This window comes from Zonotrichia albicollis, chromosome 11, assembly GCF_047830755.1.
Source record: "Zonotrichia albicollis isolate bZonAlb1 chromosome 11, bZonAlb1.hap1, whole genome shotgun sequence".
Lineage (NCBI taxonomy): Eukaryota > Metazoa > Chordata > Aves > Passeriformes > Passerellidae > Zonotrichia > Zonotrichia albicollis.
The window spans coordinates 14,938,916-14,959,528 of NC_133829.1; the positions used below are offsets into that span (position 1 = coordinate 14,938,916).

Sequence of the window (20,613 nt, forward strand, 5' to 3'; positions counted from 1 at the left end):
TATATCTCAAGTTGATTATGGGTAATAAATTAGGGGTTTATTATCATGATTAATTTGGGGAGCAGAGGGCCTAAGGAAGAGACAACTCATTGTTTATTCTATAGAAAGAGCAGACATTTCATTTCTTATCAATTACTTCACTGGAGCTGAAAGATGGAGCACAAAAACAAAGTATACTTTTAAGACCTTATGAATTATAGTTCCTAGTTGGGTTTTCTTTTATTTCACGGCAATTATTTTGAGATACATTTTAGCAGAGACTCAACCATAAAACACTGTATTGCTAAGTAAGAAGCACACAGGAACAAAAGAAACAAAAATGAATTTTACCACAGTAGACACTGTCTACCCTAGCGAACACTGTCTACTAGATTATATGCTGGTGATAATAATCTTATTTCTAACATCTAATGGGTTAATTTTAATCTAATTTTCTCTGTTAAGAAAATCAATGTGTGATTTGACTTAGCCCATTCTAAGTAGCAAATTAATGTAAATTTTTAACTGGACACAAATCCTGATAAATTTCTTACTCTCTCTGATTACTACACTTGAGTATTTGTTACACTGCTGGAGAACACATCTGGTAGTGAGTTTCATTTCCTCAACAGAGTTGCTATTTTTCACTGCACAAAACATTAAGACAGTTTCTGGAGCCTGTCAAGAATATCATATTTTTATAATAGCACAACTATTATATTAACTAAGAGGATTCTTAAAAATACCATTAGCATAAAAAAAAATACCATTAGCATAAAACATTTGAGGGAGTATGTATTTTGCCATTAATTCTTTTCTTACTTGAACATCCCTCATTTTAGAATCAAAATACTTTGAAGTTAAAAGTGACATAGTTGGAACACAGAGTATTCTAATTCTTTAGGTATCACATTTAGCCAGCTAGTCACACTGACTGCCACCTCCATTCTACTGTCATTTTAGTATTTTTCTTTCAGAATCATGGACTCCACCTCCCTAGAGTTAGTGCAGCAGTCTGGTGGACAAAGCCTTGTCTGTACCAGAGATCTCCTGATTCATTTTTCCTAGGGCAATTCACCCAGCTATTCCTTTATCATCAGTTTTAGAACAGAATTGCTGAAAACACACACAGAGTTATTCAGAAAAGGATGCTTCAAGTCAACACATAATTGAACTCAGATTAAATTTTAAGGTAAATTAATTAGTCTTCTTAATATTTTCCAGAAATCATTTATATCATCAGTGATGCTGGGGGTATGGATTCCAAGTATAGCTCAAGAGGACGGAATAGGTATGACCACAGAGGGATCTTAGAAATAACCTGAAATAAGAAATAAACCTTCCCATGCAAGTATCAGTAAGTAAATGATGCCTGTGTGCATTAGGTGGAAGAACAGATATTAAACTGGAGAATCTCAGATACCTGTAAATCTCATATATCATATTAGGATTATGGTGAGATGTCTCTCAAAATCCCTTCCAAAGTGCTCTGATTTGCCTCTGATACATATTATTGTGGTCACTGTAAATTTTAAAAAGCTAGACTAAGATCATTTAGTTTCATCAGTTCAACTTCAAACCATAGTGAAAAGCCATCTATTCTTATATATTCTCATTTTCCTATTCAGCTCCAGCTGCAGCCCAAATACATCACCATAAGCTGTGAAGCAGGAGTCTGGAGAACAAACAGTTCATAGGTCTGCACAAAAGGACTAGAGCACCTTATTAAAAATAAATGCTAGTGCTTCAGTAATAAAAAAGCCCTTAATTGTATCATAGTGTCACCTTTACTACCTGAGCAGTGAAATTTGAAGGCTCTAAATTGCTCAAAGGGCTGATGATTAGCACCTAGGTAGGTCTTAAACTATCAAACCCAGTGTTTTTCTATTCTTGAATGTTAGTTGCTATCTTGAGAAAGATTTGAAAGATTTTCTTTGCATCCAGAAACAAAGGTGTGGCAAGCAGTTTGAAGAAAATAAACCAGCTGCTGCTCTGCATAGAAAATCATTGCATGGCACCAATTACAGATAATAAAGGAAACACTGGCAGAAATCCACTACATGATACCCCAAACCACTACTGTTTACACTCTGTGCAGTGTAAAAATAACCAATGACATCCAGCCATTGTTGTCCAGGTCTGCAAATCTGCATCCAATTTGATTATAGTGCCTGACAAATGAGAATGCTATTTCCAATTTCAGCCAGCCTGACAGACTATAACTGCACTCCTGAGGCAGAATATTTGGTTTGTTCAGGACAAGCCTGAACTGAGATTTTGTTTTCTCTATTTTTAAGCCTTTTTCTGAAAGTTCTTCAGCACTGAAATGATGACATGATGCAGAGGAATGAGCTGAATAACCCAGTAAAGGCTCTTCTCAACAAGACTGCTGTATTTTACATCTGTCAGGAGTGCTGAGGTCTGGGTGAAGTTAAGGAAGGAGGCTTAGAGCAATTGAGTAAGGAGAGGCAGCAATGTATAAAGCAGAGTACCAGAAAAAAGCAACACAAGCAACTCTGTCTTTAACCCTACTTGCAACAGATCAATTAGGGAATTAATGCTTTTTTTTTTTTTTTTTTTTTTTTTTTTTGTGGAATTAGGAAGCTAATGTAGGAAGATGACTGACTAGAAAATTATAGGGCACAAAAAGACAGCAGTACAAAGTACCAATGTGCAAACCAAATGAAAAAAACTTGTTCCAAAGCAGGGGCACACACTGCAGGTACCTAACTCCTATTCTTACTGTAAAATTAAAGTGTACATTAAGGAAATCTGTAATTAATAGTGTCTTCTATGAAACTACAGTAAACAAAACTATTCAGAAGAGCAGGAAGTGACATATGGTCACTCCTTCAAGGACACTGTTTCTGTTCCAAAGGTATATGAGCTTTTTATTTGAAGGGAGATGCAAAGTCATGCAGGAGAGTCCAGTCTCTTCTTGTCTCTCTGAGGAGATTTAAAGGACTCTCCATGTAAATGTAAAGGTGCTTCTGCAGTAACAATACTAAATGCTGCAGAATTACCCTGTCTGAATCCACTGACCAACACAGTAAATCCTAACTGGTGGCACAATGACAAAACACAAGCCAAATTTGCACAGTGCTTTGTGGATCAGCTGTGGCATTTTATCCCTCCTGAGATTACATGAGGTGTGCCCAGAGCTGCCTCCTTTCACAAGCACTGGTCACCTGGAGAGGTTACAGTTTAGTATTCCTGAAACACTGAATTCCTAAATCATTAAATACACTGTTTTTATCACCATTCTTCATCATATTTCTCCCACAAATAGAAAACTCCAAGAGTAATCTTGGCTAAGGATGGTGGCAGTGAGACTGGATTGAAGAACTGTCAATTTTTTCTGCTATCATTTTTATTAGATCCACAATATCTGACAGAGGTTTACAGAATTAACTACTGGCCATGTCCATGCCTGATCCCAAAGCTAAGAGCCAGTCCTAAGGCACACTGTCCTTCACACAACTCCATGTCTGTGCTGCAGACATCAATTAAGGGTGACACATCAGGTTCTATGTGTCTGTGCAGTGTGACACTGCACAAGAATTCATCAGGAAGGAAAGTCTTATATTTTTTAAATTATGATTGGTTTAAAATAAAATCTAAAACATAAAAAAAATTAGTTATAATGTAGAGCAGCCATGTTTGTTTTCACAAACATAACTAGAGATATTCCTGGGCAGAGGTGTTTGAAGCCCAGGTGAAAAGGCTCAAGAGCATCTCTTTCTGTGGAACACACACACACGTGCTCTCCAATAGAAGAGATTTGCTCATTCATTTTTTGTCTGTGTGCTTAGGAGGTCACATTCTTGTCTTTATCTAGGCTGCATTTGATAATTACAGATCAGATAATTATTGAAATCCATGAATATTTCCTTATGGTATTTTTCTGAAGCTTCTTCCTAGGAGGCAAGACACAATTATTCTTAGGATGATCTTTGGATGCAATTGCTCCTAACAGTCACAGCTATCATGGTATTATTTCAGATGCTCTTCCTGTCTGCATTTACTGGGCTCTCTTTCCTCTTCTTTTTAGTGAAGAATAAATTATAAGTCTGTTTTGTTTTAAATCAGACAGACTTGGAAACAGCATAATAAGATATGACAGGTTATAGCAGAAGTCAGCTCCTGAGAATTCTCTTATTTCCCCATGCCAAATCTGAAGATGCCATAAACTCAAATCCTCCCTGCCAGTCATAAAATTTTAATTAGCTAAACTAAAAATACTGGTACTATTTACCACTGTTCTTATTTATTTCTTAAACTGCTAGACTCAACACTTCTAAAACAGGTTGCCTGTTTCAGCATACACGTGAGCATCCTATTCAGCTTCATTACAATTAGTCAGTAATCTAGTCTCTTGTTTCTCACTGCCAAATGATAAATTAACTACTAGCTACATTCATAGATGGAATATTAATTTATACAATGCCCTGGGGTACTTCTGTGTAGTACAAGATGCCTCATGGACAGATATCATTGAAAACTTCAGTGGAACTATGGAACAAAAAAAGGAGTAAAACTAGTCAGGATCAGCTGAACTACATGAAAACAGTGGAGATCTGTGTCAGCAATTGTGGTAAACACCAATGAGATACAAAATATTAAACATGGACATTGCATGGAATAATGAATTCTTCTTTTAAATGCAAAAAACCAAGTACCTTTCCATGCAAAGAATAACCTTCTAGAGGTTTGTGAAGAATAGTTTGACTTTTTCAAGGTCAAATTATGTTGTCAGAGTATAGCACTGTAAGTGTGTTGTGTAATGGGGAGATTTGCCAGTTCTGGAAGTGAAGTGATTATTTTCCCCCAGTTGCTCTGCATCATCTGCTCGTGCTTCCCTTTACATGCATGAGGGCAGCAGAAGGATGCAGAGGTTCTGCCTCTGGCCTTGCCTGTTTCAGCATCCCTTACATGCTGCAGGTTTCATCTGGCAGGGTTTTTCAGCTTTCTAGAGCATGAAAATGACATTTGCACAGGTGCAGAATGGATACACAACTGTTTGCCTCTTCCATTGTCTTCTTTCTGGTTTATCTGCATTTGTTCTAGTTTTTAAATACCAGAGATGATGAAGTACTAATTTTTAAGTGGTGGAAGAAAGTTCCATAAAATACTAATAATCTGGTGGCACTTGGTAGTACCAAAACATGTTTAAGATGCATTATATTACAAAACTACAGTATAACAGGATATACATTTTTTATTTAGTAGCTCTGAAACATAATGAACCTTCAGTGGGGAAATTCTGTCCTCTGTTGGTTTTTCACGGTCCAAAGAAAACTGAATACAGGATGAGCTCTTGGTAAGAATATAGTGGGGCCTGTAGCCCCCTGCAAAATGCTAGGCTGCATTTTGAAAACTCACAGCACCCCAGCTCAGAATGATCAAATCAAGGCATTTGGTCATTTGAGCACAAACTGAGTTTTGAGCCTATCAGCAATCCAGAATGGCTCTCATAGCACAAGAAACACAGCACAGGAAAATGCTTGCCAAAAACAGAATAAAACCACTGAGAAAGAAACAGAGTTATTTTCAAATTTCTAACATAACAATATTAATTATTATGAAGCTTTCTCTCATAGGGAATTTTTAAATTCTCCATTCTGAAATTAATCACTGCACCATATATAAAATAATTTCAAGCTTTAATTATAAAAGAATAGGCAACATATTTGAAAGCAGAGTAGAGATTTAGCTAAGTCAGGCATTTCAAGCAAGGCTCACATTTTGGTGTCACCTTCTGTTCTTGCATTTTAATGTTTCAGGCATCCTGCTTTATGAGCAGGTTATCATTTATTGCACAGCAAATGTTGGAGAGCTCCTGCTCTCCCTGGACCTGGCAGCTCAGAACAGCACCAGAAACTGGTATAATCTCAAGATCTAGACTTCTACAGGGAATAAAGGATTTATTTATCAAGCATAGTGTATGGAGCTGCTCCTGCAGGAATATGAAAAATTGGTCTGCATGGAGTGTAAGACTCTGTATGAGCCACAGCAGACACATTTACAGGCATTTGTCTGAGGTACCATGAGACAAACTTGCACCAGACTCAGCCACATCTTTTTTTACCACCTTTGCAAACACTTAGGGTCTTATTAGGCACACAGAGCACAGCGCAGAGAAGTTTGACTTCATTCCAGATGCAAGGTTTTTGGAAGGAAAAAGCATTGGATGTGGGCTTTTGGAAACTTAATCACCAGATTTATCAGTAAAGGACACACAAAACCAGCATTTTTGATCAAGCATGCATCAAACCAAGGGAGGGCTCCCAAGGTCACTCCTCAAGAACCTACCAGGTTAGCATTACTTGTTCTATTTAAATTTAAAACCAAAACAAAATCCTGGACCTATCATGTATCATGATGGCTGAATAAACACTTAGTTCATCTGAGATAAAATTCATTAAATTAATAACTGCTGGATGTTTCAAACATCCAGCTATCTGAAAACCAAAGTCTGAAGATGAGGATTTATAAATTGCAAATGAAAGAACCAGTCCCCTGTGATATCAGGCAAATGAACAGCATGTTGGTAGATGTTAAATCCTAAAGCATAAATAATCTCCTTAAATCTACATCTGTGAAACCCAACAGTGAACTTAAAAAAATATCTGTCCTTTATGGTCAACAGAAAACAATTTAAGTAAACAAAAGATGAAAAATAGGGTAGCCAAAATGCTTTTCACTATTGGATTGTTGGATGTAGAGGACCTGGGTGGAATTGACCTGATTTGGTTGAAAAAAAAATAGCCTACCATCCTACAATTTGCAATGCAAATTTCAGCACATTATTTAAAGCCATTAAATAGAAGCAATCAGCCATGGTTGGATCATCCACAGTAACCAGTATAATTTAAGTAATGATATCATTGTTTATCCTCACTTGGGGTAGGTGGAGTTTTACATTTAGGATGTTGTAGCTCCTTTGAAGTTGGTTTTTTGGTTGTACAGACAAATATTTTGCTTTCCAAAAAGGTACCAAGCACTTACACAGAGGTTTAAACCTGCCAGCTGTAACATGCTGTGCATACTGAAAGACTAGGATCTTCCAACTCTATCAGGAAGAGTTAATTAGCAGGTGAATATTTAGATAAAGCCTATTTCCTGTTCTATTTAAGGATCTATTTCCAGATGTTACTGTAGTGTCATGCTAGGAAATATGTAAATTAGGTTGATCCAGACTGAGTTTTCTGAGGTGTAAACAGTTTCTCCTATTGTATTATCAATGCAAAGAGTAACATCTGAAGAAAGCCTTCAGTTAGTGAAAAACACTTGACATAAAATTTGTTACCTAATTCTCCTATTTCGCATAACAACCTGTATTTGGGTTGATGTGATTTCTGCACTCACATCTTTCTCCCAAATCAATTTCCATCATTCCATTTTAAAGGAACCAAAGAGGTTATCTGCTCCATATTTATACCAGCATCCACAGATGAATGCCATTAAGGGTGAGGGGTTTCTGGTGTCAAGTTGAAGGGCAAGAATGCCTTCATGTTCAAATTTATGCTCACATAGATCCAGGGCTGTAGCTCCATTTATATGCAAAGCTGCAAACTCTCTGCTTGGTTACTCAACACTCCAGCAATGACTGCCTATAATTTATAGACAGAAGATGACAAAGTGCCAGTTATGTAAAGAGCTTTGAGCAGATAAACAGACTAGTCTATGCAGATTTCTATCTGTGAAATTGCATTACCAAAGACAGTGCTCTTTTATTTTGGAGAACTGAGCTAATTTTTTTCTCTTCTTTTTCCCCTCAATATCTTCATTGCCTAAACAGAAGATTTCAAAGTTTCATTTCTTTTCTGATGCTACATAAAGTACAAATAACACTCATCTTGGATGAAATAAAATAGGCAATTAGCCCACAGTTAAAAGGATTCTTTGAAAAAATGTGACTTTGGCTATCTCAGCTCTCTACTCTCTAGTTTGAAAAAGTTTCTCAGTAAAGGTGGAAGAACCCTTTTCATGAAATCTGCAGGCAAAGTTCAAGAGAAATTCTTTATTTATTAGCCTTTTCTGTGCTGGAACTGTAGGTATTAAATGTGTTGTTTCAATTGCTCCATTTACAGCTAGGAAGTGAGGCATCATTAGCTGTCTAGGCTGTGATGCACAGCTCTTTTCCCACTAGATCCTAATGGCTTGTAAAGGAGAAAAGAGGAATGTGGATCTTCTCTGGTTGGAGAAGTTGTTGAAAGCTGAAGAACTGAGTTTCTTCAGGCAAAGCAGGGGAACAAAGCAATCCCTTTGTTTACTACTGAAGTTTATTCTCTATCTTGAGTGGTTCTGGTAACAAAATCAAGGGACTGAATACTTCTTAAAGTTTCTGACCATCTTTGGAAAAAAGCATCTTGATTTTAGGTGATTTCTGTAACAAGGTAACCGGATCTGTAGGATTCAAGCCTGATGCTATGAGATGATATCCCATAAATTGATCACTTCTGAGCATAGTTCCCCTTGCACATCAGCTGCCTGAAGGTCTTAGGAAGCATTCATTTTCCTTTGGACCTTCATGATGATAACTGCATGTTCACCTCACTTTTGCCAAGTCATTATAGGGTAGAGAAACTGTTCTAAATGAGACAGCAGATCCTGCTCTCTACAGGTGTGTGATAAAGCTGAAATAATGTCATTATGAAAATAAGAGTAAACAGAAATATTCCAGCAGAAATGGTAGAACAGATTTGCATGAGCCTTTGGCAGCTCATACTGCGCTATTTGTATTTGTATTTTTTAGTCTCTTGAATAATCTTGGACTCTGTGCATGTCACTCCTCCATGCTCATTAGCTTCACGAGAGCACAAGAGATGATAGCTGGCTATCTCTGCTTTGTCTTCTCTGCCATCCTGTGCTCTGCCAGGGATGGGAACATTGAGAGTTCCAGAGGTCTGTCAAAATCCTCACTATGTGAAGTGTTAAACCTACATTTGGGGCTGATTTTTTGGTTTTCTTCACACACAGGTACATAGACTTTCCCTATCAGTGACTGACAGCAACAGTGCAGCACAGAGCAGGGAGAACACTGAGAACTCGCTGTTAGACAATATTCTAAAAAGTATTAATACAGCTTCAGCCATCCTCTTGGAGGAAGTGTACTCTGTGATTGAATAATATGCAGTGTCAGCAAGGTTAATTAGATTTACAGTTGGCCTAAACAAGAGATTAGGTTTTGGCTGCAGCTGGCTTAACTGCAGCCTGTAAAATATTGGCATGACACAGAAAAAAACCTCTGTGGAGCAGATCTGTTGGAGAAAAGGCACTAATCCTGCAGTGCAAGGTTGCTGTACCCCAAGGTTATAGCTGGGCAGCAGTATGGAACCTCATGCTCCATACCTGATACATTGACTAGCTAAGGACTAGGGGAATATTAATGAAATAACATTCACTAATATTCTGATGTCTTTAGAAATAGATGTATAAAAAAGCTAGTGTGAAAAGAAGAATTTCCCCAGCATTTCATTTCATTTGTTGTAAGATAAAGTTTTGCAAAATGTATTTAAATAAGCATGCATTTCCTAGGTTCTCAGTAAATGTATCTACACACACTTGGCTAACACTTTCAAGAATTAGCATCTTTCCTTAAAGATGAAATGGTTGAAAAATCACTGAGGCATCACATTGCTACATTGTGGGTCAGTCCATTTTGTAGTTATCTATGAATTTTCCAATTCAGAACTCTGCATCTCTCATCACTAAACATGCAGTAAGTAGTTACTGAGGCAAGAATGTAAATGGCAGTATGAATATTGCTGATATGCTCTAATTTCATTATTTATTCATAAATAAACTGGTTTGTCTTCAACTGATGCTCAAGGCAATAGGTATATAAATTTTGGTATCTGGTTTAAAGTAAGTAATGTCTAAGTTGCATAAATATATAGATATATGGCACAAAGTATTATGGCTGGCAGAATAGGATCCTTAGAGGGTGCTAATTATGTAAGTGTTGTGCTCATTGGAGAAATCAAACACAGACTAATTCCTCTAGCAATTTGAACAACTTCTATTCTTCTATCACTAGGTCAAATCTGTTTCACCTTTCTAAGCTTAAGTGTTACCAACACCAACTGGATTAACAGAACAGCTAGCCCCTGGCAGTCTCTGGGGGTAACCAGAAGCTCCTGTGTTGCAGCCCCAGTCCTGCTGGGCTGTGGGCATTCCCAGGGACAGGAGCACTGCAGGGAAGGCTGCAGCTCAAAGCAAAACTGAAGTCTTCAAAGATGCTTGAGCTGCACCCAGGTCAAATCAAAGGTCAACTTCCAGCCACTTAAAGATATGCCACAGTGTCTTAATAACAGAAATTGTCCCCTAACACTGTGTGCACCTTTCCTGGGCTCTCCCAATGGACTGGCAGGGTCCTGGAAGGCTTCCCTGCAGGATCCAACTCTGTACCATCCTATGTAGCCTAGCATTGCAAGGGTATAATCAGCTTCTGCACCTCCTGGTATCAGCCCCTTTACCAGATGCAAACCCTAACAGCCACCTTATATATTCCTTTCCATTTAATTCTTCCTCTTGTATTTGCTATAGTCACAACTTTCAACTGGGGGCAAATAAATCCTAAATTATGTGTGTTGTGGAAAAGTCCATTAATCAAAATTTCATCAGCTTAAGTATTCTGCAGACATTCTTGCCACAAAGAGCTTAAAAATCCAGAAGTCTACAGCTGAAAAATGAATAAATCAGACTTTGGGGAGTTTGCTTAAAAATCGAACACACCCTCACTCCCACCCCCAGTGACACAGTACTAGTAAAGGAAACAACAATGAAAATAATGTAATAACTGCAAAGCCACCCTGTTATAGTCTCCAGAGCAGAGAGCTTTTTATCCACATGCTATTCATTTTTAACATATTAAACATTTTGCCTGTGTAATCTACAAAGTTAATTATTTTTATCTTTGTAGTTTAACTCAGCAAGAAAGTTAACAGTAAAATGCAACTAAACAGTAGAACCAAATTAAGATTTTCCAGTTAGGTACACTTAAGTTATATTCTGTAATACTTACAGATATATCTATAATTCAGGTTTTACTAAAGGTTTGGTCTGCATGTTATTGATTAAATCAAATGTTTCACAGTCTTTTGCTACCATAATATGAGGTTATATTGGCCTGGTACCACTTTTTTATACTATTTTTCCACTATTTTTTTTCACACTTTCTTACCACTATCCTTCTCCTCTGACAGATTAATTTAAACAGAAGTACCAAACTGTGAAGTCTCTTTAGACAGGTCAATGTTTTGAGCAAAGACAGTCTGCTGCTGCCTTCCACCAAGGGGTCCTGGACACTTGGTTGGCTCACAGGCTCCAGTACAATAGGTTTTTATCTTTTTTTTCCAATGACCTCCATTTCATTCAGGATGCTACTGTGGTATTTAGTTAACTTCCCCATCTATGGTAAACTTCAGACTTTACTGTTTAAGCATTTCTGTTTGAATTTCCCCCATTGTGTGAGGGTCCCTCAGGATGATCCTGTGCCAAGGAGCTGTTGGAGGGAGGAGGGGCCAAGACTGCCCCAGGGTCACCTGAGGAGCCCCAGTCCGTGTGCCAGGGTGACCAACATGTGCCAGCCTGACAGGGAGGGGCAGCCTCAGCTGGCAGCTGATAAGGACAGAGATAATATCTTAAAGACAATATGGATTTCATCCTGTCAAGAAACAAGACTCATTGTGCCAAGGCATGGGGAGGGTGGGAAAGTTAGAGCAGTGATGAACAGCTTTTGTTTCCTAACTTTCCAGAGGGATTTACCAATATTGTAGCAGGTTACTACATTACTTAATTACTACTTTAAATAGAAATATCATTGAATAGAGGAAAGTATTTAACACCGTGGACTGTTCACTGATAAAACAGCTGGTTCAGAAACTCTGGTTGACATCTGGCTTGCTTATATTTATCATGAGTGGTTATAACTATGTAAAGTACCATCAGAAAGAAAGCTGGTAACTCCAGCTTAGTACATTCAAACAGATCCTAGTTAACATTAGGGAACTTGTTTCTACCACAACTGCTGTAGCACTGCAAATCACGAGAACTCCAGAATTAAAGGTATACTGTCCACAAATGTTAAAGTACAAACTCATAATTTCTTCATTCCTGGAGCCTGAGTATAAGCTCAAAGCTGTGATTCTCACACATCAGAGGCTGGAGCCTAAACTAAACCATGAAATATTGTACTATAAGATGTCAACATATCTAAGTTAAATCAATATTGGCTCAAAAATAAGACAGGTATTTTACTGAATTGTGACAAAAAAACTTTAAAAGTAAACATAGATACATGCACAGGAAGGAAAATAACACAGTTGCAAAGGTATAGTAGTGGTGTAATACATAATTCCCCTCCATTTTCCCCCAAAATCAATATCTGTTAGTTGGTGGGTCAGTTGTAATGCATACAAATTGAATAATAAACGGAGGACAAATACCAAATTAAACACATGCTGTACAGATCATTTATTATCACCGCAGATAGGTGGGGAATAGATGTGGAAAAATCTTAAGGTGGCCTCTTTCCAAGTTCTTATCACAACAGATATCTGTTACTTGGTGAAAACTGAGACTTCCACCTACCACTAGAAATAGATAGAGAAAACCCCTTAATTATTAACAAAAAAAATTTAAAAAGCAAACACAAAAGCCAGTCAACCAAACCAAAAGGCAAGCAAACTAAAAAATTCCTACCAATACAACTGAGTTAAAGGCACATCCCTGATACTACACAGGTATTTTCATGGCAACTCTTCCATCATAAAGCCAGTAGTCATTAACCAGAAATGAAGAATTCTGCCACCAACCACCTTCATAATGCTGGAATCTGCAATACAATGCAAAGCACTCTTTACTAGGAAGTGTTCCCTTCCAGGGCTCATTTTATGCCTCTAATGCAGCACTGAGCATGGAATTTCTAGTCACCAACAGAATTCCTTCCCTTTCATTCATCTAATATGCAACAGCTCTTATCTCCTGGGCCATAACATGTCAAATACTTCTACATAATTAAAGCCACACTGATTGACTGGCTAAGAATATCACAGGGATAAGTTTCTTTTTAAAGCTGCCTTATCTGTAATCAAGAGGTTTTTTTGTCTTCCACGAACACAAGATTTTGTGCCTAAAGGACATTTTATATATATCTACACACACACATATATAGAAATAATGTTCCTTTCTCCTCCACAATACATCAATAACAAGAAAGTATCATCATACTCCGATTTCACTCTGTTGTATTAAATTGGAGAGGACAAAAGATGGCAAAAGGCACACAGTAAGGCAGGCAAAATGCATATTTTTTTAGTATGGAAACTATGATGAATATTCCTCCTTTAATACAAACCTTTATTGCACTCCCAAACAGAATCTTTCCATATTTCATTGCTTCGTGCATATCTTAGATTTGTTGTGATGCTGGGGTTTATTTTAGAAAAGAAAAGTAAAATCTGTAGAGGCCAAAAAACCATGAAGAAATTGGTGATGAGGCTTATGTCTTGTCAGGTTATTTTATATTTTAATGCACTGTTAACAGTTCATTCTTTTTAAATACAAATCTAAGGGCAAATTTAAATATCAAGGCATGCAATCTGGTAGCATGGCAACAACGTGCTATGCTGCATAGTAAGAATTTGGAACTATGCAAGCCTGCTTCTTTCCTATACTGGATCATTTTATGAGAGCAGAAATAAATTTGTGTTCTTTGTAATTGCCCTGATAATTATTTATCTATTAGTGCCTGTAGTGGTCTTTGAAACTCAAGACAGGACAGCAACCCTGTGCAGCCTGGTACCAGTGAGAATGGCCATCCTTACCAACACAAAAGCTGCAGATTAGAAGAATAAAAAAGAAAAAAAAAAGGATATGTTTAGTAACAGTGTTTAATACAAGATTTCATTCCCAGGAGAGCAATTTGGTATGGATTTGAGGAGCATAGCAGCTCTGAAGCAGTCTTGCTTCTGCATGAGAAACAGGCAATTCCATCTCCACACACTCCCCCAGATGTGTTGAAAAGGCATCTCTCAGCTTTCAGAGTATGAGTTTTGAGACCTATTTTAAGGTTTTACTAAACAAAAAAGCTGCACTTACCCTTTCACTGAAATAATTTTTGTGGCAGCTCGTATCAGTGATTCTTGAGAGTAACATCAATTTATTGCTACCATTTCACTCTTGGTGATTGGGAAAAAATAAAATCCTTTGTCGTTCTAGAACAGATTCTAGTCTGTGCCACCCTCATTCTCTTTAGTTAATCCAGTAACTCAGGCATATTTTACCAAGTTGCTGGAGCAGGAAAAGGCAAAGTTAACTATCACTTCTGATCCTGAAGGGCACACTGGGTGACCAGGAGTCCACCCAAGCACCTTTGTTCTGGGTAGTGGACAAAGGCAGTAAAGATGTGGATGGCATTGTGGGAATATTATTTTCTCTTTTATTCTTCTCATAAAGATCAGGTACTTCACTGAACCTGAACAGTGAATGCCAAACACAGCTACTCCTTCTGGGAGGTTTTTCAATACTGCTTGGATTGGTGCTGTCCCTATGGAACTGGCGCTCGTCACCACACATTCCCATGTTACATAACAGCCCTTGGCATTTTGGACTCCAGTGGTCAAATCCAGGTCTGCACCCTCACCAGAACACCCATGGTCAGTGTTACAGAGCTGTTATTTGGGTTGTGAGCTGCTTGTTGCTGATTTTGTACATTGAAGATAGAAAGAAGTAAATGTGCCTGCCATGACCACGTTATGAGTTTGTAGCTGAATCTAATCTCTCTACTCAGGTGAAAGACTTCTAAATCTTTCTGTCTCACACTTAATCTTCATTAAATTAATAAATAAAATAAATCTTACACTAAATCTTCAAGGGTCACATCCTGTGAACCCTTAACACAAAGGCAGAATACATACACAAAAAAAACTTGTAGGGTCAGGTCTCTCTTGGAGAATATTTCAGAAATAAAAAGGATTTCACTCCTCAGAAATTATTAGAGTTACTGTACAATTGACTTGGGAAGAGAAACTTATACAAAGGTTGTAGCTGAGAAGTGCATCTGTGAAGAGAATCTCTCAGTAAAGGGAACAAAAGCAATCTGGAAAATAATGCAAATTGATGGTATGCTTACAAATATTTCTAATATCAATGCACAAAATAAAATTCAAAAACTCCATTCAATTAATAGACTGGAAATATTCAATCTGCCTCTTAAGTAATAAACCAATATAATTTTCTATGTGGCTGAATCTTCATTATTAGGTCTGTAACTAGCAAGGCTATTTCCTGAAGGAAACTTCATCTTACTAATTCAAACCAGACAACTACCCTGAGATACTCCTCATGCAGCTCCCCCTGCAAGCCTGGGTTGGTATCAGTGGATGTCTGCATTGCAGAAGTACTGTTTGAAAATCCTTGTCTGGACTGCAAACCTCACATTGCTCATAACTGACATATTTTGTATACCTTTTTGCCAACTTTCCTTTCCTCTTCATTTCCTTCTATTTCAAAAGAAAATGATGCCTTCATGCATGAGTATACTCCAGAGGATGCATCCCCAGCAGCATTTCACGTTATCTGAGGACAATGACACTTTCCCCTGCCATCCCTACCTACAGGGCCTCTAGTTCTTCCTCTTTAGCTCAAGTGGAAGCACCTATGAATCCCAGAGTTTTCCATACCGGTCTTTGCTCAGCTCTAACTTACTCCTCTTGAAGTGCAAATCGCCTTCCTCTGCTGCAGCATGTGAATGAAGACAGTACTGCAACAAAAAAGGAAAGGCATGTCATGTACTCAAGTGACAGTGCATTCACCTACCAGCATCAGAAACAAACTGTTCAGTCCATATGTTTTCTACCAGTTGTGCAAGGCCTTCCATCCAAAAAAACAGGATTGTTAGCCAAGAGAAGACCTAAGTTCAGACAAAACTGAGAATTTGAATGGGAGTTCTCTTCTCATGGATGTCATGGCAAAGCTTAAGTGGTGCATGTTCAGCTTGTGCAGACAGCAAAAGCCTAAAGCACTACACACTTCACCAGTCACAGGGTGCTGTCTGGAGCTGCTTTTCATGCAGCTCTCATGGGTCCTCAGGAAAAAATAAATCATACATGTAATACTCTTCCCAGCAGACTAAAAGCATTTGCCAGTACTTATAATGAGCATTTGACTCAGCAACTGCAAGTTTTTTGAGTGCCTAAAAACCAGCAAATTCTGCTTTCAGTCCTTCCTCTTAGCTTGTGAAGCTCATGTGACTGCATCAGTGCTTTATTTTCTCTAGATGTAACAACTGCCATTACATCTCTTGCACAAATGTTGCAAGGCTTTAATTGCTCATAGTGGTGCCAAAAGATACCTCTCAGTAACAGCTCTTGCTTGCAAGTAGTATGCAATTCTTTTTGTTTATTTCAAGTAAATATCTCTTCCTTGGGAGGCTTATAGCAAGGTATTAGTTTGTATTAATGTAATGTGCTATTTCACACATAATGGACGTTAATATATCATACTGATATTGTATCCCATCTTTGTTGAGATGCACGGATTAGTCCTCAAATGGAAACTCTAAATCTTTCTTTAAAAATCTGACTTCTGGAAACATGTCTGCTTCTTGTATCATGTGCAGATAGGCACAAACAGGATCATAACACTTCAGGTTGTTAGGAACATCAGAGATCTCTTGTCCAGCATTCTGCTCAAACCAGGGTCATCAGTGAGCCCTGACCAGTTTGCTGAGGGAATTACCCTGTCTGGTCTTCACAGTGACCATACAGCCTCTCTGGGCTACCTGTCTCCATGTATGATTGTCCTTGTGAGGGAAAGTATTTTGCTTGTATCCAGTCTGAACCTTGGTTTCAATTTATGCCTTTTGTCCCTCATTCTTTGGCACACGCCAGTGGGTTGAGTCTGGGATCAGTTCCATGAGGAACTCCTCACAAGGACTGGAAGGCTCTGTTAGGTCCCCCATAGCCTCCCTTTCTGCAGGCTGAGCAAGCCCCACTCCCCACCCTCTGCCCAGAGCTCAGCCTCCAGCCCCCACTGAAATCACTTCAGTGGCCTCTGCAGAACCCCAGGTCTTTAATAACTCCTGTACTGGGGGAGCAGAACTGGACCCAGGGTTGGAAATGTCACCTACTGGGGGCTGAGCAGAAGGGAATCATCCCCTCCCTTGGTGTCCTGGCTGCACTGTGTTCACACAGACCAGGATGCTCCTGGCTGTCTTTGTGGCCAGGGGTTGTGGCTGGTTCATGTCCAGTTTGCTGTTCACCAGCACCTCTGGGCCTTTTTGGCAGGGCTGCTCTTCCACCTCTACCAGTGCTCAAAGCATGAAATGATTGCTTTGTTTATTTAAACACAGAGAAATGGGTTTAAAAAGTCTGCAGAAGCATCTGAACCCTGATGTGTTCAAATGCTACAAACAAGATTTTTCTGAAACAAACCAGAATCCTCCATGTCTCTCTGTGAGCTGGTAGCTTGGAACAGGTCACTTTCTCCAATTTCTCCACCCTCAGCACAGGAATATTAACTGAAAGATGTTTAAACTATGGTATTTTCACAAATTATTTCTTAGCAAATGTTCTTATCAGCTGGAGAGATGGTAAAATTATGCTTCTTGAAGTGGTTTCTCGTGTTCACAGCCTTAAGCAAAGGTCACTTTTTAAAGACCTAGCTTGTTTAAATTCATGTCCAGTCCCCAACCTGAACCAGCATTAATCAAGTAACTACACAAAACATGCTTTTAAAGATTCCTCCTTAGAACTGTCATACTTTGACCAAAAGAGCTGAGCCTTTATGGCCTTTGCAGGAACACTTTTCCTTTACTATCAGAGGATCAAGAGGGAGCAATAACGTAGCTGCTGCTGCATTTTTAAAAATAGCTTCAGATATTTCCAAGTGCAGATAGGAGCTAAACTATCAGAGAATTTAGAAACTCTGACAGTCAGGGTTTATAAGGACAGTTCTGCAGCATGAAATCCTATGAGCTCCAAATGGACTCACAAGTACAGTGGCTTTGACTTCAGCAGTTTAGCTCTTGCAGAACAATGTATGAAAGAAAGGCTCTTTCATCTTGTCTGTCCCATGGATGATACAATGATAAATTGCATCTTATGCTTGACATAAATGTCAATCTTTTGCTTCTCAAACACATAACCTGCACATACTGTATTTTATCTTAAATGGCAATAAGGACTTAAACTAGAATTCCTTCTCTTTAAAACTATGTTATATTTGAAACACTGTGGCTTACACAGAACCACAAAAAACTATGACAGTAATTGTTTCTCTTTTTCACTTCTACTTATTAATTAATGAGGGATTCTTGGGTCACAGGCACAATAGATAAATACCTTTTCTGCAAACAGATTTCCAGCCCCTCCTGGGAGATTATAGGGTGGTCTTGACCAGGTAATGTAACTGAAAACACTACTTGCATTTTTCAAACTGGTCACAGTCATTTCAGACTTTTCTTAAACATCACTGCAATGCACATTATCTCTGTACTATACACATTGTATGATCTCTTGTCTTTATCTAAATTTCTTTTCTGGTATGTCCTCACTACTATGCAACAACCACCAAAACATCACTGAGGATGCAAAGTACATAAATCTGAAAGCACAGATTGCCAGTTGAGGCAAAATAAGGCAGTCTTTGACTTTCCAAGATGCAGCTCTAAATGCAGTATTCCCTTCCTTTCCCCCACCCCCAACCCTTTTGTTATGGCAATACAAGGCACCACACACAGACATTCAAAAAACTGTTCAATAAGAGGCAAACAGACCATAATACCTCGTGCTGTTTATCCCACCAAAATTCAGGTATTCTTAACTGAGCACCCTTTTCCCTCCAGATCTCATGATGAAGGGAACGGGCAAAGAGCAGATCAAAGGCTCTGATCCCTTTGCTAGAGTGGAGACATGAAATCAGAACCAAATACAAACTCCGAGCGGTATTGCATTACAGGAGGGCTCCTCTCGCTTTTCTTTTCACTCTTATTAAGACAAACGGACTTAAGCCTCCCGCCCTCCCAGCAGACGCTGGCATGATGCGGATGCTGCACGGCCGGTGCCCGCGTTACAGGAGCCGCCGTCCCGGCACGGCGGGGCTCAGGCGGCCGGGCTGGGCTCGGAGCTCGCCCCGTCCCGGGGGAGCCGAGCGGAGCCGCAGCCCAGCCCCGGGGGAGCCGAGCGGAGCCGCAGCCCGGCCCGGAGATCGCCGCCGGTTCTCCCTCGCCTGCCGGGGGGCGGTGGCGGCGCCTCCGGGGCACAGCGGGGACGAGCGGGAGTGCGGCAGCCCCCGGTGCCGAAGCCCCGTGCAGCCGACCGCGGCAGCGCCGGCCGCTCCGCCATGCCGCAGGGGCTCCTCTTCACCCCAGCTCCCCGACCGCTCGCGGGCAGCTCGTTGCCAGGGGATGGGGATGGGGATGGGAATGATGAGGATGGGAATGATGAGGATGAAGATGAGGATGGGATGAGGCGGGGATAACCGCTCGCGGGGAGAGCAGCCCCCAGCCCCGATTCGAGGGGAGCATCGGCCGTGCTAGCGGGGTCAGGGGCTCCCCGCTCTCCTGAGGGGACCCGCGGGTTTGCTGCCGCCCCACCCCCGACGGAGCCGCCGGTGTCCGCGACGCCCCGGCCGGCGGTCGGTGTGTCCGTCGGTCGGTCAGTCGGTCGGTCAGCCCCCCGCCCCGCTCCCCCGGTCCTTACCGCGGTGCAGCGGCGGGGCCGGTCCCGGGCAGCGGGGCAGCCGCAGCCGCAGCCGCTCTTTTGTGTGGCTGCCGAGCGCCGCACACCGCGGCGGGCCCGCCCGGGAACCTGCCTGCGCCAGCGCCCGGGAACCTGCATGGCGCATAGCGCCCGCGCCGCCTCACGGCCCCGGCGGCAGCGAGCAGGGGGCGGCCCCGGGCCCCGCAGCCCCGGGGGCTCGGCGAGACGCACTGACCTGTCCGCCATCCACCGCCAGACCGGGGCCGGGCGCCGGGCCAGCTCCGCGGGTGCCGCACTCCTCAGTGGCGTCCAGCCACAGGACGAGGGGCAATGGCCATAAACTGAACACAAGTTTCACCTCAGCGCGAGGGAGAACTTCTTCACACTGAGGGTGGCTCAGCGCTGGAAGAGCTGCCCAGGGAGGGTGGGGCGTGTCCCTCTCTGCAGACACTCCGAGCCCAGCTGGACGCGTTCCGTGCCACCTGCCCCAGGTGTCCGTGCCTCCCAGCAGCCCTGGCTCAGCGCTTGTGTCCGGCACTGAGGGCACTGAGGGGAGCAGGCTCCGGGCCCGGCTCCGCTCCCCTGCCAGCCCCCGATGGTCGCTGGGTGCCCCATCCCGCGGTGGCACTGCCCAAGGCCGCTCTGTGTCCCCAGGGAGCCGTTCTGCTGCTGGGCCGGAGCTGAGGGTGTTTTCTGGGAGTCTCCACAGCATCTCTCTGCGCATAACATTCCTGAATGCCATGTCATCCTGCTAGGTGATCACCTCACCTTTCCCTGCTGCTTGAGGTGCTCCAGTGCAACAAAACCCAAACACCAAAAGTTTGAACATTATAGCAAGGGACAGCACTGGACTCAGTCATGTTCCATTATATGACCAGATTTATGAGAACAAATTATTTTTGAGCCCTTGTGCAAATAATACATA

At 40.9% G+C, this 20,613-nt stretch overlaps 1 protein-coding gene across 2 annotated transcripts in view; it reads right to left on the reverse strand.

Moving 5' to 3' along the window:
- APBA2 (amyloid beta precursor protein binding family A member 2) overlaps positions 1-19,854 on the reverse strand; it is an 82,656-nt gene extending 62,802 nt beyond the window's left edge. For both annotated transcript variants that reach the window (XM_014267578.3, XM_074549476.1), the window contains exon 1: positions 19,689-19,854. The gene's annotated coding sequence lies outside the window, so the exon portion shown is untranslated. The remainder of the gene's footprint in view (positions 1-19,688) is intronic.
- Positions 19,855-20,613: the final 759 nt, after the last annotated feature.